The 22,870-nt window shown below is 44.0% G+C and overlaps 1 long non-coding RNA gene across 1 annotated transcript; it reads right to left on the bottom strand.

Moving 5' to 3' along the window:
• Positions 1-20,001: 20,001 nt before the first annotated feature.
• Positions 20,002-21,810, bottom strand: LOC310858595. Its single transcript, XR_014569216.1, has 3 exons — positions 21,713-21,810; positions 21,135-21,650; positions 20,002-21,093 (listed from the first exon to the last, which is right to left on the bottom strand). It is a non-coding gene; the product is annotated as an uncharacterized lncRNA (long non-coding RNA).
• Between the last annotated feature and the right edge of the window lie 1,060 nt (positions 21,811-22,870).

The raw sequence follows: 22,870 nt of genomic DNA, 5'->3' as shown, positions 1-22,870 counted from the left end.
CGGTGGCCAAGATTAGCTGCTCACGGACACACACGGACGGACACACGGACGGACGGACACACGGACGGACGGAGTGCAAAACATACTCTCCCCCCATGCCTTCGGCCTGGTGGAGACAATGAATATGTTTGAATACAATACTGCAGTGTAAAGTAAAGTCATCATCATGGTACGTATGTGTGTTCATTTTGTGTCCAAACATAAATAGACACATGGTTGCGTACCATGAAGTGGCATTCAAGGTATAGCCAGCTTTGGACCACTGAGCACTTGAGCAGTAACAGAAAAAGCACTTCCCCTTTAAGGGTAGCGCCTAAAAAGGCGTGACCAGGTTTGAGACCTCATGTTTTGGTGAATAGGATATAGGAGTTTTGATTTATTTTATTGGTTTGCTGCGTAATCCCTAGAACTACACAGTCCAGCTGGTGGCGGTAATGCACCTTGAAAGGTTTGCCAACCGCCATAAAACCTGAAAGAAGAAGAAGAAGAAGAAGAGGCCTCATGTTTGTCCAGAAGCCTGATTTGAGTGTTTGTTGGTTAACCATAATATCAAAGAAGAAGAAGAAGAGTGTTTGTTGGGGACCTGGAGGCATGAGATGAGATGTATACAGCCTACTACTTGGTAAGAATTAAGAAAACCTCAAACAAATATTGATGCTTTGATAATTCCTTTTGATTATATGGGGATATATTTTATATTAGTGACATTTTATATTCTATTTACAGAGTTCAGCAGGTGTGATGGTTTGTGAGGGGGAGCTGGGATGCTGCCGGACTCAGTAAAGGGTAGGGGGATGTTTTGTTTTTTTACATGGGGACAATGTTAGTCAACTGTTAAAAGCTTGTGGTCAGACAGGATCCATATAGGTGGGGCTCAGTGATATAAAGTGGTGCTAGTCCATTTAGGGTTTTAAAAACAACTTAAAATGAAATCAGGTCTTATTGTCTTACTGTCAGACAAAGAAAGGAGGTCAGTATGGGGGTAATGTCATCCTACTTATGGAGGCCAGTCAGGAGTCCAACGTAGCATTCTGGACAAGCTGCAGAAGGGCTTAGTCCAGTGAGTTGCAATAGTCCAGATGGGATGAAAACAGAGCATGAATCACTTTCTCCGTCCAGATCATGGACAGATGGAAAGTACTTTAATTGGAAACAGCTAGCTTCCCTTTTTTAAGAGTTGATCTGATTGTGAAGAAGGCAGACTCGAACAACATAAACCTGGGGTTCGATTCCAGGACGTTAAAATGTTGCCATCAGTTTCCTGCTGGAGGAGGTCAAAAGGGGGTGAGTAACAGTAGTGTCTCAGAGCCATCTGCCTGATGACCAAAAAGTCTAATATCTCCTCTGGCCAATGGGGAATTCCCATTTAGACGGGCCTAGTAGAGGGTAACGCGTTGGCTTTCCACGCGAGAGACCTGGATTCAATTCCTGGATGATACTAGCCTTGGTCCCAGCCTTACTCATCTGCCAGAGAGTGCATAGCCGGAAGTGTGAGGCCGGCATTTTGTCAGATGCATTTTCCCCGAATATGACATTTTCCGACAAATCATAACACAGTTTCATCAGAGAATGTAAACACATTTGTAAAGCGTCAACGTCATTTCCTTGAGCGGTACAAATTCCAGCAATGTGCTCTACAGCATAGGTCTTTATAGCCCCTTTTGGGACCCGTTTCTGAAGTTTGGTCGACGGTATAGGGTCCCTGAGGGTCCCTGAGGGTCCCTCAGTACTTATTCCACTCTCCATGGGAGACAGATGTACATAGCCTCCGTTCACGCCGTGCTGAGTGTTGGTGAGATGTTTCAAAGATGCATAAAGAGGCTATAGGAGACCGCCGCAACGTGTATGAAATGGCATTAACCGCCGATGCCGTTAAGTATTCTTAATCTTTAAAAAAAAGTTTTGGCTGATGGTTCACTCAGCTCGGTACTGTGGCTGCTTTGGAGAGGTTATCCTTTAAGATGAATAATCAGTTGGATAAATATGATCTGAAGTGGGACGTGTTCCTCAGTCATGTTGCAGGTCCCTTGGTGTGATCCATGGTCAGGCAATGCCCTCTTGATTGTTTATTGTATTACTACACATTATGATACGGTTGATGATGCTGCGTTTGGTCGTGTAAATAATGTAAACTATTTTCACATTTTAATTTGATTTTTCCTTTTTTTTTTCTTTTTTTAATTATTTGTTTATCATGTCTATCTTAATTGTCTATATGAATACGTACTCTGCTGTTGTTGCTTGTGTTTGTATTGTATAGGTCTTATGTTTTATGTGTTTGTAAAAAAATCTAAAATAAAGTACTGATCATAAGAATAGATGATGGCACTACACTGAAAAAAAAGAAAAAAAAAGAAAGAAAAGTTTTGGCTGCTCTGAAATTCTCTCTTCCTCACTTCCTTGACTTCCTGATTGACTTCCCATTGTACCGCCTCCCGCACCGAGACTGGCCTCTGATTGGCCGACCGCGTGCATGCAGGATGTTTATAATGCTGCTGTGTCGTGGGAGGAAGAGAGAATGTTCTAAATCCAGACGGGAGCACTTCTGGGGATGCAATCAGGAAAGCATTGTAGTAAAATACAACCTTTAGATGAAGCTTTGACAAGAAAGATAATTTAGAGATCAGTTTAAAATTGGTATGGACTGCCAGGTCATAGTTTGTTTTAGGGTTAGCCTATAGGCTAACACTAACTGGCTGAATCACATCGTGATGGGGCATAACCTGACTGCTGTTTATAATTGACAGGATTATCCGTTGCAAACTGTCAAAAGCCTATTCATCCATCGAAAATAGCTTATGTACAAGCTCGCATCGTGTTGCAGCGATCGGCTATTTTGGATTGTTATTGTACAGTGAATATGGGATTGAGGGGCCTATAGTCTATAGCCCTGGGGGTCTAGAGTGCACACAAAGCAGCTATATAGGTTTTAAGTGGTTGAGCAGGCGTGAGGGGAACAATGTGGAGGGAGCAGGTTATGGGTTTCATATGGGAGACTACATTCAGCAAACAAAGGAGGGAAGCATGTGTGCGTGTACATGTATATACAGTACATAATGTATGGTACTGTGTGCGTCAGGCTGCTGCCCTGAAACGCACTGGGTGGGGCCATTGTGGTGAGACTGTATGTAATTTGGAGTTAAGTGTGTGTGTGTGTGTGTGTGTGTGTGTGTGTGTGTGTGTGTGTGTGTGTGTGTGTGTGTGTGTGTGTGTGTGTGTGTGTGTGTGTCACAATGCAGGAATACTCTGTTACAAGTACAATAACTGTATTCAACATATTGCTTGTCGTAAAAGTATTCATGCAATTCATTTATACAAGTTAATTTCTTTTTAAACTTTTGTATACATTTATATAGGCTGCCCCGCTGCCATCCGGCTGCATTGTCAGACCGGTGGGCGACGCGAACACTTTTGTGATTTTCAAGTGGCCACTGGGAACCGCTTGCCTCGGTGGTTTATTTTTGCAAATTGCAATGATGTTAAGCAGGACATTAGGACTGTGTTGTTATAAATGGCTGTCAGGTTGGCTGACTAATGGCTGGTCAGGAGAACTTGACCTGGAAACTTCAACTCCATTAATGCCTCGCCTCATTTGCTCGACTCGACATAATATAGTCCGAGAGGAAAAATAAAAGGACATTCAAGTACTTACTGTACACTGTGAAGTCCAGAGTGTTAATTTAACTCTCATTTGTATACTGGGCCATTTGAGTTAAGTGAACATTTTACTGCGTTACGAACTGTAGCTGTTACTGCTTTTGATGTTAGTGTCAGTGGCGTGCACAGATAGACACTAGGGGGTGCTAGAGCACCCCCTGCCCTTTTGGCAATGTGCTCTAAAAAATAAAATAAAAATTCTTTTTTTTCTTAATTTGTAGTGTGTGGACCATGGTGACATTTCTTGATAAAAAACGCTTCTATATTATTTAGGCCCCCACAATCTAAAGCTATGTTTCTATGTCAGTGGTTCTAAGATTAAAAAATAAATAGCAGACCTACAAGCTCGTAGCGCGCCACTCGGTGGCGCGCTATGAGCTTGTAGATCTGCTATTTTTCAATAGCTAAAGCACCAAAATGCGCTGCACAAGGTGCTGAAGAATATGGGATTCCATAATTATACAATGATATTCTTCCTTGTGTGATTGACATGCATTGCTCTTGTGTAGACCTATTTTTGGTGATGAGGGTGTCGGCCTTCCCAGGGTGATATAATTATCCTGGAGCTGAAGTCCGGTGGCTAGCCTATCTGTATGACAAAAGAGTTTGTTGACCTGAAGGAACATCAAAGACTTGCCACTAATAATATGCAAGCAACTGTCGACCCCCACGCCAATGTAGAGTGCTTAAAGTAGTGACCAAATATACAATGAGTGGTCAGTCAGGGCGCGAGCCTTGTGTGGAGACGTTGGCCACTTTGCTGGCGGGCGTGAGTCTATGCTGTAAGCTGCTGTACTTCGTTGAAATAAACATCGTGGAACATCATCTCGTCTCATGTCTGCCGTGTACAATTCTCCTCTGTATGGTATGAAATAAATATACATCAGTGCCCTTTTTTTACTTGAGCACCTGCCCCTCTAAATGTCTGTGCACGCCACTGGTTAGTGTAGCCCCCGCCAAGACCCAGCCTGCAACAGCCCTGCCAAGCGTTGGTCTGGCGAGTGGGAGCGCCCAGGCCCTTTTTGAAACCGCCTCCTCGCCACTCGCCCTACACACTTGCACTCGGTATGTGCGTTCACGCGAGGCTGCGCCATATTAAGTGTCGATCGAAACCAAGCAGCCTTGAGTGGAAGTGGCTTATAATTATAAAGCCCTCAAGGGCGAATCTATGCCGATCTAAACTCGATTGCCTTGTGCAGCCCTGCTCTCTGTCCGCATGGAAACCGCCACCTACAAGTACCACCACAAATACATGATAAATAAACTCCTCCTAAACAATCTTCATCTGATGCAGAATAGACAACGCTCTTTATTTACCCCACCGTGAAAATGTATAAATTAAACCACACAAACAAAACACCTTTAACACAATGATTTATAAACACCATGGATGTATATATGAAATGTCCTTTTTGACAATCATGCTGTAATTCCTTTTAAATGTCCATAATGAAATCCACATGTCACACAAACACAAGATGCAATATAACTGTACAAACAAAATAACCGGTAACACAATGGCATGATGGTAACCATGGCAACCAATGGTGTCTGTTTCCTGTTTCTGCACAAGGACTGTTTTTTTATACCCAGCACCCTAATCAAGGGAACTTGGTTCAGCGAGTGGGAGCCCCGGGTTCAATCCCTGCTTCCGTGCAATGCTACATTAGCAATATAATATAATATAATATAATATAATATAATATAATATAATATATACAAGTAAGACGCGCAAACGCGGGAAGCGAACGCAGCTCGTGTGTGTGTGGTTGTGTGTGTGTGTGTGTGTGTGTGTGTGTGTGTGCTACAGCTGCGCCCTGTGTGTGTGTGTGTGTGTGTGCTACAGCTGCGCCCTCTGGTGGCGGGCGGGTGGTGTCACAGCGGGACAGACACACACATACACAGACATGAGCAGCAGGGTCTCATAGTAAGTGGCTCACTGCGTTCGCAATAATATAATACGGTCACATTGGAAGAGCCCCAGATAAATTGGCCCAACTTAAAAGTAGCTACAAATCAAATGTATGTGAACAGGTAAAATAGTACACCCAATTAATTTAAACCACTGCGTCCTTTACTGTGGCATTCATTAGCAAGCAATAATGCACAATGTACGGTACTGGAAATGTAAAATTAGGGAAGGCAATATTGTTCACAAAATTGTTGTGTAGGGGGGGATGGGGGAAGATGAAGCGTCGGGTAAATTGAACCACCCCCTGTATCTTTAAAACTACACACATGAGTTGTCATGTGACCTCAAAATCAGGACACACCCACCATTTCAACCTGACTGTGAAGATGAGAGACACATGGACAAAGTGGAAAGTACATTTATACACAAAAAAGGTTTTTTGCTGGTCAAAGTAAAAAAAACTTTTCTTTTCTGGAATAATCATTTTGATGTTAAAGCAAAATCACCCAGGTCTAAACTTATATATCATGCATGTTGGTGATATACCAATGTATAAAACCCATGTGAATCATTTAGCTAAACATTAGCGTGGAGCATAAAGCTAGCCATGTTTCGTCAAAAAGTGGCCATGGGGCAAGTTGAACCAATTCCTTGGTAAAATTGAGCCAATTTTCTTAATGTGAATGACCATTCATATTTTTGTATTAAGTATTTGCTACTCAAATTATACTGAATGACCTTTCATTTGGATGTTTGCAAATGTTTGCAAATTTGCTATATTGTATTAACAATATTGCAAATATTATAAGGTTCTGAATAACAAACTTTATTTAATTGTCTTTATATTGTTTAAATAATAAATAAACAGATAAATAAGACAAAAAATTCCAAAAAGGTAGCACATCCAAAAATGTAACAAGCGGGGGACAAGGTACTCACATTTCCATTTCTTTATTGGCAAACACCAAAAAGTTACGCTAACGCGTTTCGGCTATGCAGCCTTCATCAGAGCATTCACATCAAGTGAATTCAAGTCAATTTATACAAAAGGGTCAGAGTTCACCTACAGCTGAAATCTCAAGTTAATCAACAGGGTCCAATCACAAACTGCTTTGAATAAACATTTTGAGGCATAGTATATATCTCAGTTACACATCCAGGCATTAAAGCCAATCTTAACCCAGAAAGCATTTTAAGCTATAGCCCTCATTCAGTCCATTGGGTGTCATGGTATTGAGTGTGTATATCCACTGCATTTCTCTTTGGGCTAGTCTCTTTAGAATATCACCCCCTCTGCTGGGCATCTCCATTCTCTCAATCCCACAGGATTTTAATGAAGAAGGTGAACCATGGTTTGCTTCAGCATAATGTTTTGCAATGGCATAATCCATATTCAAAATTAAATGCTATTTTCTAATAGTCTTCATGAATAAATAAGTCTGTAAGTATGTGATAAACAAAATAATTATCACCCAGCTTTCCTGAGGTTGGATACCAAGGGCAACAACAAATGCCTTGATAAACCAAAGCTATGACTCAGTGTTGTGTCCCATTAGTGCCTCTCCTTTCTACAAATCAAATGTTTATTTATGTATCTGTAAAACATACTGTACCTGAAACCTATTTGTTGGTTGCTTGCTTTATTGCATGCTTTTTGCTTACAAATATGCAACTGCTGTTGCATACAGAAATGCTAATCTTCTTCTTTTCCTTTTGGCTTTTCCCTTCTAACTCCTCTAACTCCTCCTCTCTCACACCAACTAACTTCATGTCCTCTTTCACTACATCCATAAATCTTCTCTTTGGTCTTCCTGTAGGCTTCCTGCCTGGCAGTTCCAACCTCAACATCCTTCTACCGATAAACTCATCCGTCCTCTGTACGTGTCCAAACCATCTCAGTCTGGCCTCTCTGGTTTTATCTCTAAAACGCTGTCCCTCTGATCAGTCTGATGTACTTGTGGAACTCGTGGAATGACCTACAGTGCAGACTGAAATTGGCTTTTTAAAGTTCCTTTGAGAAGTTTCAAAAGGATCAGATGTATACTGTCCAACACCTGTTCATATTTTGTACATTGTGTATTTGCCCTGCCACTAAAAGATTAGCACTTTGGTGATTTGTTGTATATATTTCATAGGTACTTTGAGGTGTATCATGGAAATACTCGTTCCTGATCCTATCCATCCTTGTTACTCCCAGTGAGAACCTCAACATTTTAGTACTCAGTGTGACTGTCTCAAGTCTAAACCATACAACATGGCTGGTCTCACCAGTCCCCACAGTGTTGTACACCTGCCCTTATGGCTGGTCTCACCAGTCCCCACAGTGTTGTACACCTGCCCTTTCATTCTTGCTGATACTTTCCTATCAACACCTGACACATTTCTCCACCCATTCCAACCTGCTTGCACTCGTTTCTTCACCTCTTTTCCACACTCATTTTTGCATATAGGTGGATTTAGCTTTAATTGTTCCATTAGATGAATGAGTCAAATTATTAGCCGTCGCAATGGAAGTGGCCATTTAACCTACACGTATAAATGTGCACGTGCACACACACACACACACACACACACACACACACACACACACACACACACACACACACACACACTATTAGCACGTAGAAGATGTCTTTAGATCATAAACCCAGAATATGATTTCACAGTGTGCAGGGTTCAGATGAGTCAAACGTTTGTTCTAGCTCACCCAGAGCCTGCGGGCAGATCACAGCCTGGATAAAAGAAAGAAAGTCCCCATCTATGTCCTCAAGGACGGGCCTATCAACCAGTCCTCTCCTCTCAGAACAAAGGGAGAAAGTCCCCATCTATGTCCTCATGGACGGGCCTATCAACCAGTCCTCTCCTCTCAGAACAAAGGGCTCATATTAGCCCATCTATGTCCTCAAGGACGGGCCTATCAACCAGTCCTCTCCTCTCAGAACAAAGGGCTCAAATTAGTCTCTAGAGAGATATAAGGCAGAGTATAAGGCAGAGCAGTGTCCTGTCTTCATGTAACTGTCTGAGTTATGCTTGGCTCTGTCGTGTGCTGTCACAGACTGAAAATGTCAGATGTTGACGTTCACCACTTGTAACAACATGAACATGTTGTGAGCTTGTAGAGCTCTTGTTAATACTTCATTGGTTAAATATTTATAAAACCCACAGGCACTTTCAAAATGTTTCCATTAACTTTATAACTTTATACTATTGTGTGATATTTGTATGAGTGGGGCAGTAATTTACAACAAACTGTTTAAAAATAGATACTAATGAATGAAATAAAGCATCTTTATTGCATTATTTTTTTTTACAATATGCACTACTATTTAAGAAACATATCGTACAACTAAGTTGACATTTGTGTGCATTTTTCATATAAAGAAATTAACAGCACTAGTCTGTAGCACCATACTGTACAGTACAGCCAAACGAACAAATTAACTTCTGAAGTTCTCATATCCAGTCCAAATTCCTTATCAGCTGATAAGCAAATGACAGTTCTGAGAAAGATTTTGCATTGCTTAATGTGAAATTGTGAATACATTAGAATATTTTGTTTCCCTGACGGATTACATTTCCATGAACTGTAATTTGCAACAGATTACAGGTACTGTAAACAGTCACAGATGCCTTTCCAACCTTGGACGTTGTGTTATTATTGAGACAGTCTGGAGGCAATGCCGGAAGCGTTTTCCTGGATGAAAGATAGTCCAGCGGAGAGTTCCACATGCTGTTGGTTACAGTGGCTGCATATTACGAAGCACTGCCGATAACAAAACATACTGAACATGTAATTCTACACTTTGTAGTTTGTACACATGCACACACGTGCACACACACACACACACATACACACACACACACACACACACACACACACACACACACACACACACCACAGGAACACTGGGGTTGCAGCAGGTCTTCAGCGGGTAGTATACGTGTCTGGGAACTGGAAGGTTTCGCTCGGTTTTGTGTTGAACTTGAAGTGTCCTTGAGCAAGGCACTGGGGCCCAGGTGTGAGCAAGGCACTGGGGCCCAGGTGTGAGCAAGGCACTGGGGCCCAGGTGTGAGCAAGGCACTGGGGCCCAGGTGTGAGCGAGGCACTGGGGCCCAGGTGTGAGCGAGGCACTGGGGCCCAGGTGTGAGCGAGGCACTGGGGCCCAGGTGTGAGCAAGGCACTGGGGCCCAGGTGTGAGCAAGTCACTGGGGCCCAGGTGTGAGCAAGGCACTGGGGCCCAGGTGTGAGCAAGGCACTGGGGCCCAGGTGTGAGCAAGGCACTGGGGCCCAGGTGTGAGCAAGTCACTGGGGCCCAGGTGTGAGCAAGGCACTGGGGCCCAGGTGTGAGCAAGGCACTGGGGCCCAGGTGTGAGCAAGTCACTGGGGCCCAGGTGTGAGCAAGGCACTGGGGCCCAGGTGTGAGCGAGTCACTGGGGCACAGGTGTGAGCAAGTCACTGGGGCCCAGGTGTGAGCAAGGCACTGGGGCCCAGGTGTGAGCAAGGCACTGGGGCCCAGGTGTGAGTGACACCTAACTGTGCCTGCAGGGTTTGATTTGCTGGGGGGGAGGGGGGGGAATCCATGCCTCTGCTTTTGATAAACCCCCCTCTGATCATTAATTATTGTCAGTGGGGATATGTTTGATCCCTGCTTCTGGGTCAGACTGAATGGGGAAAGCACCATCTGATATGTTTAATATTTATATTTGATCATCTCAATTAACAATTACATTTTTTAATATTTTTTGTTAAACACCACATGGGATATTAACCCTCACATCCCAAATTGTGGGAAAATGTTAAAGAATATATATATTATTTTTGTTATACTGAAAATGGGCCAATGTGAATTTAGGCTCACTATGAGTTGCATCCTATTTTTTTTTCCTACTGTGTGTGTGTGTGTGTGTGTGTGTGTGTGTGTGTGTGTGTGTGTGTGTGTGTGTGTGTGTGTGTGTGTGTGTGTGTGTGTGTGTGTGTGTGTGTGTGTGTGTGTGTGTGTGTGTGTGTGTGTGTACGTGTACACTGGCAACAATTTATCAACATATGGTAAAATCTCTGCTCTTGCCAGAAAAGCATTGCTCACCTCTAAGACTTGGGTGAAGGCACTGGAATGACCCTGCCTGTAGACTCCTAAGGCACTGAAATGACCCTGCCTGTAGACTCCTGGGTGAAGGCACTGGAATGACCCTGCCTGTAGACTCCTGGGTGAAGGCACTGGAATGACCCTGCCTGTAGACTCCTGGGTGAAGGCACTGAAATGACCCTGCCTGTAGACTCCTGGGTGAAGGCACTGAAATGACCCTGCCTGTAGACTCCTGGGTGAAGGCACTGAAATGACCCTGCCTGTAGACTCCTGGGTGAAGGCACTGGAATGACCCTGCCTGTAGACTCCTGGGTGAAGGCACTGAAATGACCCTGCCTGTAGACTCCTGGGTGAAGGCACTGAAATGACCCTGCCTGTAGACTCCTAAGGCACTGAAATGACCCTGCCTGTAGACTCCTGGGTGAAGGCACTGAAATGACCCTGCCTGTAGACTCCTGGGTGAAGGCACTGAAATGACCCTGCCTGTAGACTCCTGGGTGAAGGCACTGAAATGACCCTGCCTGTAGACTGAAGGCACTGAAATGACCCTGCCTGTAGACTCCTGGGTGAAGGCACTGAAATGACCCTGCCTGTAGACTCCTGGGTGAAGGCACTGGAATGACCCTGCCTGTAGACTCCTGGGTGAAGGCACTGGAATGACCCTGCCTGTAGACTCCTGGGTGAAGGCACTGAAATGACCCTGCCTGTAGACTCCTGGGTGAAGGCACTGAAATGACCCTGCCTGTAGACTCCTGGGTGAAGGCACTGGAATGACCCTGCCTGTAGACTCCTGGGTGAAGGCACTGAAATGACCCTGCCTGTAGACTCCTGGGTGAAGGCACTGAAATGACCCTGCCTGTAGACTCCTGGGTGAAGGCACTGGAATGACCCTGCCTGTAGACTCCTGGGTGAAGGCACTGGAATGACCCTGCCTGTAGACTCCTGCCAACCTCAAACACAATACCAGGATCACAAATGTGCACGTGCATAGCATGCACATGTAGGATAAGCCAAAGCCACCCCCTATTTTTTGGTTGTTTATTTAATTATAATTCATATTCTACTCAAGAATTCTACTAATGCAGTTAATGACATTACAAGTCAAATAGTTAAAAAGATACAAGTTCATGCATAAGTGTATTTCATTTTGTCATTGTTCTATGTAATGTTTAATAGTCTCAAATACAAATAGTCACTGTGTTTCTGCCCTGCCAATAACAAAACAGAGCGATTGCTCCTCTAAGCCACAAGGGGGCAATATACTCCAGTGAGTCAGCATGTTTCTGCCAGTCAGGCAATGAGGAAACCAGTACATCCTGTATATGGTGATTGTGCATATAAGCTGGACAACATGTGTCTCACTCATTTTGTGTGTTTAACTGTCTTGTTGCAGGTGAGATATAAGAGAGTGGGTTAATTTAGACATACTGTATAAAGTAGCTGAACAGGGGATATGTGATAGTGGGAAAAGGTAGCCGTGTGTCTCCACAATGTTTTAGAGTACTGTCTGTAGTCAGGTTTTGCTTAGCAGCTTAGCAGCTTAGCTAATAGCTAGCAGCTAATGCTAACTCTGTGATAGTGACTGCAGGAGGCCCCAAGCTACTATACTGTCTGTCTGATGTTATTGATAATAATTCCAACTCACTGTGATAGTAATATGCTATTGTGGAAACAGAACTATTTGGTGTCATGTCTTTTTGTTATTTTGTTTAAACTGAATGTGATTATTTTGTTATGTCCAGTGAGTCAGCATATTTCTGCCAGTCAGGCAATGAGGAAACCAGTACATCCGGTATATGGTGATTGTGCATATAAGCTGGACAACATGTGTCTCACTCATTTTGTGTGTTTAACTGTCTTGTTGCAGTTCCTTGATGTCCAGTAAAACGGTCATAAAATCAAACCACACTGATATGGACTCATTCATTGAAGTGTGTAACAAAAATTGGTGGCAGCGGTGGGATCAGCGGTGCTACTGAGACGCAGTGAGGGATCACAGACTCAACACACAACAGACCATGGAGCTGGAACAACTGCACGATCGTCTGAGTGAGATCCTGGTGAAGTTGAAGTTCGAGCAGCTACAAGAGGTGTGTGTGTCAAGTAAGATCCCAGCTGAGAAAGCGACCAAAAAGCACACGCTGATCAGAACAATAAGTGAAGCAGTCGATGGAATCATCGAAATTGAAGATGAGGAAGTGGCACATGCATTCTTGGACCGTTTAATAGCATGTGCTGAAGACAAAACACAGAGAGATGACCAAGCACAGCGTGAAGGGGAAAAGGCCAGTCAAGACGCTGCAGCATTGGCCAGTCTACGAGGACAATATGCAGACCTGCAGCTCAGCTTCCAGGCCTCTACAAAAAGATTGGAGGAGGAAATGGCGAGGCTGACAAACAGAATGAACTATCCCAGCCAGGGGCCCAGTCCGCTAACTACCTCGTCAACAATACAGCCACCTGAGGTAACTATACGCAGGGAATTTAGAATTAATGGCCAAATTGGGGAAAAGGGTCAGAAAGACAAGTTGTCATATTCTAATTTGACCCATCAAATTGAAATGGGACGGAAAAGAAATCACTGTGAGGCTGAAATTATTGAGGCCGTGGTCAGAGCCATTAGCCCAGGTCTAAGCCTCCGTGATATGCTAGAGCTCAAAACAGACCTCACCCTTCCCCAGCTCCGTACAATTCTAAAGGGCCACTACAAAGAGGATAGCTCCACAGATCTCTATCACAGGCTGATAAATATCACTCAAGAGCAGAACGAGTCCCCACAGAACTTCTTATTCAGGGCAATTGAGCTCAAAGAGAGACTCCTGGCTGCATCAAGAGAACCAGGCGATGATGAACAGTACAGTCCTGCATTGATACAGAAGAAGTTCCAGAGAGCTGTGGGTACAGGGTTAGTTAATGATAATGTCAAATATCAGATCAAAAGCTGCCTTGATGATCCCACAGTGACTGATGATGTTCTGATTGCTAAAACCAATGAAGCCGCCAGCCTGGAGTCGGAGAGACAGCAAAAATTCAGAAAGAGCAGCAGAGAAGCTAAAGTGAGGGAAGTAAGAGCTGAAGTGCAACCAGTACAAGAAGCGTCAGTTGGAGCAGTGGGTGGGCGTGAACAGTCATCCTTCATACCTACCAAAGACAAAATGGCTAGAGCACAACCAACAGTGACTCACAAAGAATCAGAGCTCCATCAGATCATCAAACAATTAAAAGAGGAAGTCGCTGAAATAAAGGGTGCCATGCAAGAGTCACACAGGCCGTCCCCCCAGCACCGTCCCATTAGGAAACGGGGCTGCAGAGACTGTCAGGACAAGAACAGAGGGGAAGAGTGTGACCATTGTTTCAAATGTGGACATAGTGGCCACTTGTCCAGAGGATGTAGGATCCGGAACAAGCCCACAGACAGGTCAGAGCAGGTCCATATGTCATCTAACACTGTAACACCCCTCCCATCCCCCTCAGTTACAGAATCTAGCCAGAGTCAGCACCCAAAAGATGTCTACAAGCTAATCACCGACAGCATTCAACATCTAGAGGCAAAATTGGCAGCTAACACACAAGACAAGAGAAATGAAGTCGTCTGTGTCAGTCTCCTCTCCCCAAAACGAAGAGCAAAGTTACTTAACCTGATTGGAAAGAAATACACCATCACTTGCCAGTTGGATGGAGTGAAGACCAGAGCGTTGTGGGACACTGGGTCACAGGTATGTCTCATGAATGAGAAATGGAGACAACAAAATATGCCCCATACCACAGTTAGGAGTATATCGGAGATCCTGGGGCCTGGTACGTTAGATGGGAGGGCAGTAAACCAGACATCAATCCCTTTCTCTGGGTGGGTTGAAATCAAGTTCAAGTTACCTACAGAAGAGGCCACACAGTTAGAGCTTTTAGTGCCAGTTTTAGTAGCTCAGGAAGATGGGGTGGCGGAGGAGCCAATCATTGGGTTCAACGTGATTGAATATCTGTTGGAGAGAGGCATAGAACCACCACATGTGGTAACAGAGGCAGTCAGCACAGCATTCTCCTTTGATTGTAAGAAAGCTGAAGTTTTTGTAAAAGTGATGAAGAGTGGAGAAGACAGACTAGGAGAAGGCACAGTGAAAGCAGGGAGAGAGCTCACAACTATTCCAGCTGGTCAAACAAAAGCTATTAAGTGTAGTGTGAGAGCAGGTCCACTCCCTGATTGCCAGGATGTCCTGGTCGAGCCAGATGTCCATCTCCAGTTGCCAGAGGGGTTGGAGTTCAAGGAGAGTGTAGTGAGTTTACAGCGAGGTCCCTGGTCCCGCATCACCATCCCTGTCACGAATAACACAGCACATGACATCTTATTGCCACCAAGAACTGTACTCGGGCAAACTCAGATGATCAAAACTGTGTACCCAGCTGACACAAGACCAGTCGAAATAATCCAGACTCAAACAATGATACTCACCACTAACCAAACATTGACAGGAGAACAGAGGACGGAAACGGAAAACAGGAAAAGCGCAGGCAGTGATGACGTCTGGGACCCTCCTGTCCCCCTTGATCACCTTCCCCTAGAACAACAACAGGAAGTGAGACAGCTACTGAGGGAAGAGAGAAATGCATTCTCTCGTGATGACTATGATGTGGGGACCATACCCTCACTACAGCTCCAGATTCGTCTCAATGACCCCATACCGGTAAGGCGAACCTATATCTCAGTACCAAAACCACTCCATAAAGAGGTGAAAGAGTATCTTGAAGACCTGTTAAACAGGGGGTGGATAGCTAAGTCAAAATCTCCCTATTCCAGTCCCATTGTATGTGTGCGAAAAAAGGATGGGAATCTCCGCCTGTGTTGTGACTACAGGGAGCTAAATAAGAAGTCAATCCCTGACCGTCATCCAATACCACGCATACAAGACATGCTCAACACCTTAAAGGGAAGCGCCTGGTTTTCGGTCCTTGACCAAGGAAAGGCCTATCACCAGGGTTTCATGGAGGAGTCAAGCCGCCCTCTCACTGCATTTATTACACCATGGGGACTCTACGAGTGGGTGAGAATTCCCTTTGGATTATCATCAGCTCCTGCAGAGTTCCAGAGGTCAATGGAAGAGTGCCTGGTGGGACTGCGTGATGAGATATGCCTGCCTTACTTGGATGACAACTTGATTCACTCTCAGACATTCGAAAACCACTTAAATGACCTGAGAAAAGTCCTGCAGCGTTACCAGAGCCATGGAGTGAAATTGACATCAAGAAAATGTGAGCTCTTCAAAAATCAGGTGAGATTCCTGGGGAGGATGGTTACCGAAGATGGTCATACGATGGACCCTGCAGACATTGCCCCAGTCCAGTCTTTAAAACAGAGAACTCCCACCACCATTGGAGAAGTGAGAAAACTATTAGGATTTATTTCATACTATAGAAACTACATAGCAAACTTCTCACGTATCGCAAAGCCTCTGTATGACCTCCTCTCCACAGAAAAGGCAGTGAAAGAGAAACAAAAACGAAGAAAATCAGACAAAAGAACAAGCAAAGGGGGCCAGTTGCCATCGTCTCACCCCATTCAGTGGTCAGCTGAACATCAAAAGGTACTCTGTCAGCTAATTGACTTTCTCTCCCAGCCACCAGTTTTAGGATATCCTGACTACGAGCAGCCATTTATCCTACACTGCGATGCATCACAAGAGGGGCTGGGGGCCGTGATTTACCAGAGGCATCAGGGAAAACTGGTTGTGATCGCATACGGGTCCAGGACTCTAACTGCCCCTGAGAAAAACTACCACCTTCATTCAGGCAAGCTGGAGTTCCTGGCCCTTAAGTGGGCCATATGTGAGAGGTTCAGGGACTATCTTTACTATTCTCCACCATTTATAGCCTACACTGACAACAACCCACTCACATACGTGCTCACTACAGCCAAGTTGAATGCCACCACCCACAGGTGGGTAGCTGAACTCGCCGACTTCCAGTTCTCCATTAAATACCGACCAGGCCGAGCCAACAGGGATGCTGATGGTCTCTCACGCATGCCATTGGATATGGAACAGTACATGCAGACATGCACACAGGCAGTGGCACCAGAGGTCATAAGCAGCGTGACCCAGGCTCTGGCCATTCAGATGCATGAAAGTGAGCCCTGGCTGTGTCCTCTGACCATCTCAACAGTGTTAGCAGAAGAGAATGAGGAAGTGAGGATGTCAGGGTTGGAGCTCACAAAAACATCTCTGAAACAGGCACAAGAGGAGGATCCTGTAATTGGAGAAGTGCGGAAGTATGTCATCTCAAACCACTGGCCGAAAGGTGGAAAACAAGCCAGTAACAAAGACATTTCTGCCCTGGTAAGAGAAAAACAGAAACTGCACATTAATGATGATGGTTTATTGTACAGAAAGACGGCCAGCCGGTCACAGCTTCTCCTGCCTAAGAAGTTCCATGGGCTGATGTATAAAGAATTACATGAAGACATGGGCCACCTAGGGGTAGAGAGGGTCCTGACACTCGTCCGAGACCGTTTCTACTGGCCTCACATGCAGAGAGACGTAGAGCATCAAATAACACAGGTGTGCAGCTGTCTGAAGAACAAACGTCCAAACAGGCCAACCAGAGCTCCCCTCGTCAACATAACTACCACATATCCATTCGAGCTTGTCTCCATTGATTTCTTACATCTGGAGAAATGTAAAGGAGGGTTTGAGTATATCCTTGTTGTGATGGACCACTTCACACGGTTTGCCCAGGCCTACCCCTGCAAGGACAAATCTGCCAAAACAGCTGCAGACAAGATCTATGGTGATTTTATGTTGAAATTTGGATTTTGTACGAGGCTCCACCATGACATGGGTAAGGAGTTTGAGAATAAACTGTTTGCCAAGCTGGGAGAATACAGTGGAGTAAAGGGGTCCAGAACCACACCATATCACCCACAGGGAAATGGCCAGGTCGAAAGATTCAATAGGACACTGCTGGCCATGCTCAGAAACCTCCCAGAGACAGCCAAAACAGATTGGAAAGCATCCCTGGCCAAAGTGGTCCACGCTTATAATTGTACCCGCAGCGAGGCCACTGGGTATGCACCCTACTTTCTCTTGTTTGGACGGAATCCCAGGCTCCCTATTGATCTGATGTTTGGCCTCACGGCAAAAGACCAAAGCTCATCACCCAGAGGCTATGCTGAAAAATGGAGAGCTCGAATGGATGATGCTTACAAGCTGGCCTCAGCCACAGCCTACAAAGAGGGCAGAAGAGGGAAAGCTCTGTATGACAGGAAAGCCTATGGTGCAGAGTTGTATCCTGGATGCAGAGTGCTTATCCGAAAGCTTTCTGAAAGAGGCGGGCCAGGAAAACTGAGGTCATATTGGGAAGATCAAGTACACATTGTGACACAGAGAAAACAGCAAGACAGTCCAGTGTATGAGCTCAAGCCAGAGAATGGAAAGGGCCGTATTCGAGTCATGCATAGGAACCTTTTGCTGCCATGTGAATTCCTGCCAGTGGAGAATGTGGACCCCTGTACAGAAAAAAAGAAGGAAAAAAAGAAAAGCAACTCACAGGGACAAGAGAACCCAGAACAAGAACACAGTTCAGAGGATGAGGAAGAATGGAGAGGAATCATCGGATGGAAAGCAGACGACAGAGAACAGGTGGAACAGCATCTGCATACAGAGCATCAGCAGCCAGATGTCTATCCAGAGGCTGGAGCAGCAGAAGAGGAGGACCTGGATGGAGAGGATGATGCAGAGTACCAGCTGGGCAGACAGGAAGAAGAGAATGATACACAAAGCCCTGAGAGGTCATCAGATCATCAGTCTGCCGAGTCTGCATGCAGTGACAGTGACCAAGACGATGATGATCTTGACCAATCACCTGTCCGAGAGAACCGATATCCTTTGAGACAGAGAAAACAAAAGTTAATGTTTACTTATCATAGGTTAGGGATGCCCACGGTGTCACATGATTGAATAGATTGATTTAACACAGATATTAAGTACTGAGATTTGAGGATTAAGTGATTTTAGTTAGGATAAGAAAGTTTTTTTTGTGTTGATAATGAAGTGACCCACTATGACTACAGTCTACTGCATGTTGAATTACATAGGAAGTTTTCGCTACAGTATGTAAAAGTACTTTACTCAGAGATGATGCAGATATACCCATTCTCGTGATGGAAGTGGCAGTGGAATGTCATTGTGCACAATGACACCTTCTGCAAACATAAGGCATTAAGAGGAGCTACATGTCATATGGTTTACTGAAATGGACAGTAATGCATCTTCAAGTTCTTGGACTGTTTCTGACTCCTACTTGGTTATACTCTTCCTAGATGCAAGGCATAAATACAACATGTGGACTGATGATCGTAATGTCGGGACGCCATTTCATTTTGGAGGGGAGAGTGTAGGATAAGCCAAAGCCACCCCCTATTTTTTGGTTGTTTATTTAATTATAATTCATATTCTACTCAAGAATTCTACTAATGCAGTTAATGACATTACAAGTCAAATAGTTAAAAAGATACAAGTTCATGCATAAGTGTATTTCATTTTGTCATTGTTCTATGTAATGTTTAATAGTCTCAAATACAAATAGTCACTGTGTTTCTGCCCTGCCAATAACAAAACAGAGCGATTGCTCCTAAGCCACAAGGGGGCAATATACTCCAGTGAGTCAGCATGTTTCTGCCAGTCAGGCAATGAGGAAACCAGTACATCCTGTATATGGTGATTGTGCATATAAGCTGGACAACATGTGTCTCACTCATTTTGTGTGTTTAACTGTCTTGTTGCAGGTGAGATATAAGAGAGTGGGTTAATTTAGACATACTGTATAAAGTAGCTGAACAGGGGATATGTGATAGTGGGAAAAGGTAGCCGTGTGTCTCCACAATGTTTTAGAGTACTGTCTGTAGTCAGGTTTTGCTTAGCAGCTTAGCAGCTTAGCTAATAGCTAGCAGCTAATGCTAACTCTGTGATAGTGACTGCAGGAGGCCCCAAGCTACTATACTGTCTGTCTGATGTTATTGATAATAATTCCAACTCACTGTGATAGTAATATGCTATTGTGGAAACAGAACTATTTGGTGTCATGTCTTTTTGTTATTTTGTTTAAACTGAATGTGATGTTATGTATTATTTTGTTATGTCCAGTGAGTCAGCATATTTCTGCCAGTCAGGCAATGAGGAAACCAGTACATCCGGTATATGGTGATTGTGCATATAAGCTGGACAACATGTGTCTCACTCATTTTGTGTGTTTAACTGTCTTGTTGCAGTTCCTTGATGTCCAGTAAAACGGTCATAAAATCAAACCACACTGATATGGACTCATTCATTGAAGTGTGTAACACACACACTCATACACAGTAACTCTGTAACTGGTGGTAATATAAACACTGTCCAGAAGGGGTATAATTCAATGATGTTTACTTTAGAGAGGCTAAATCCAAGTGCAGTTTTCTCTTTTTCAGCTTTGCTTCCTGGCTGTGTTTATACAGCAAAAGTAGACTGTATAGATCTAGAAACGGTAGATTCTGCAGATTTATATCTTGGTGCTTTCGTTTTTAGAATAGAATTTACTGCAAAAGAAGTATACTGTGTAGGCCACTGAGTTCAAAGAGTGGGACAGATATCGGGTACATTCTTAGACTTACTGTATATTCTTAGTATTATCTCCGTTTCGGCAGACCATGTAACGTTTCAACTTTTTGTGGTTTTATAGGCGATCTACAGTACAAGCTTCACAATGCAGCGCATCGCGATGAGTTGTGAGCTTAATTGTAATGCAGATCCGCTGGGGGGGGGGGGGGGGGGGGGTTTGTTTTGTTTTTATAAATATTTAATGAATGTGACACAAGTTTCTGCAAGAGCTTCTGCAAGAGCTTGTGACAAATTAATAACCACATTGGATCCACTGGAACACAGGTTATTTCTTTCCATTTCTTGAAAAGGACCTTTTGGACATACAAGGTTTCTGGCCGATAATAATAATTCTTCTCTCTACATCAAACGTTCACCATCTCTCCTCTGCACAATACATTTCTCTATTTGCCCCCTCGCCACTCCTACAGTATGCCTCTGCCTCCCCCTTTCACTCTTTTGGAAAGATGTGTGTGTGGTCAGAGGTCATCTGGTTGTAATTGGGAGAGAACTGACCCAGCGTGGCCAGCATCCTGTTTCTGATCTGAAGAATAACAGCCAGAGGGGAGGTAAGGCTGAGGAGGGAGAGAGAGAGGAGAGAGTAGAGAGAGAGAGAGAGCGTACGTAAGGGAAGCAAAGAAAAAATAACGAGGGGCAGAAAACATGAGCGAGACAGACAGAAAGAGACATGCGTCGGAGAGATCGTATAGAAAGAATGTCCTTCCAACCTTCAGCCTTCCGCCTCCTTCCCTAAATAAACCCGTCATTTACTGCCTCATAATACACACCATAACCTTTCCACCGCCAACAGACTCTACACCTCCATCTCTTTCTCTACGTAATAAAGAACAGACTCTACACCTCCATCTCTTTCTCTACGTAATAAAGAAAAGCCGTAGCAGAGATTTTCCACACAGTAACTTTGGAATGGATCCTTTAATGGGGGGCAAAAGGTCCAATGACCAATGATGAACACATCAACCAGGTCTGTGGCGTTAAGTGAAGGCAATGAATTGGATCGACACATAAAGTACATAAAATTGCATTCCCCGAACCCGTGTCACTGAGTTGAGTTGCTTTGCTTTCCAGGAATCCCTGTGACGCCTCCCATTCATTTTATTTGCCAGCATTTTACACGCAACAGTGGTAATGGGAGGGCAATTAAAGCTACTTCATTGTTTATGTACATAGGATTAGCTATAATGGCATCAACTGGCTGGATGTCTTGTAAGAGAATTTAACTACAACAGGCTGATAACTGCTACTGACTGTGTGAAGCCGGGTGGTTAAACGCTCCAGTCGCCTCACAGTATTTAATGAGCGGCATACAGACTGCATCTGAGCTCAGGTTCTGAGCTGTTATAAAGTCCAACTGAGCTCATGTTCTGAGCTGTTCTAAACTGAGCTCAGGTTCTGAGCTGTTCTAAAGTCCTGAGAACAGACACTGGGATGAGGTTCTTTAGCAGTGAGCCGCAGCAGGCAGCAAACAATCTCTGCTCTCGCTGGCGAAGCGGGGAAGCATTGTGACGTCCCGCTTACTTTCCCCTGGGAAATGTTTAGATCTGACCATGGCTTAAAATATGTACAGTGGCACCACAGTGTTTTCCTCTAGCAAGCTTCCCTGAGGATGGCAATAATGCAACTAATAGGAGCGATATGGCCAAGCAGATGGCATTGGCATACAACAGATGCACCCACTGCTTCTGGAAGCTTTGGTTGTATGTTTCCAAAGAAAGACAGCCAATATTTGGGGGGGGGGGGGGGGGTACAGTTTTCTCCATAGGTGTAGTGGCTTGGATTTACATTTGTAGAACTTTTTTAATGGTTTCCTTTTTCACACAAGTTATCTTTAGTTACTCAGTCATTCACAATAAAGACACATTTGTAGAGGATTACTTTAAAGCAGTAAAGATAAAACAACACATCAACTTTTCTTTTGCCACAATATCGCAGGTTGAGTGGCTGAGGTTTGGGTCATAAAGACACGTGGACTATTCAGCTATTTACATCATCCCAACTGCTCTGCTGTTTCACGTCTCCATAGCAACACATAACACAGCCGTGAATCCATTATAGCACCAAGTACCTCTAGGTTTCCATATGGTAGGATAGGTTAACTTGTCAGGTTGAGAATTGATGACACAATGTCTTACCTTAAAGGACAACTTTAGTTTTTTTCAACCAAGGTTCATGTTTTAGGTTGTTATTAGAGAAACTAAAAGGTGAGTGTTAATTTTCTTTAATTTGCTGCTTTCTTTAGTTTTAGGGATTTTAGCAGTTTTTGACAGGGGGGTGGGGGCATTCGAGCATGGGGCTAAATATGTATTTTTTTACAAAATATTATGGCGATTCATTTTTTTATTATTTACTATAGTCCTAATAAACCCCAAGAAATTACATCTGGCCACAAAAGATCACAGGATCTACTGAATGTGACAAACTGACATATTGAGCCTATACACACAGTATAAGCCTTCCCCCAGTAGGCTACCTTCACATTCAGTAGATCCTGTGATCTTTTGTGGCCAGATGTAATTTCTTGGGGTTTATTAGGACTATAGTAAATAATACAAAAATAAATCACCATAAAATGTTGT

The sequence above is a fragment of the Protomyctophum parallelum genome, assembly GCF_964188405.1.
Source record: "Protomyctophum parallelum genome assembly, chromosome: 5".
NCBI lineage: Eukaryota > Metazoa > Chordata > Actinopteri > Myctophiformes > Myctophidae > Protomyctophum > Protomyctophum parallelum.
Note: the sequence above shows the minus strand (reverse complement) of the source record. Positions and strands in the feature narration are given on the sequence as shown.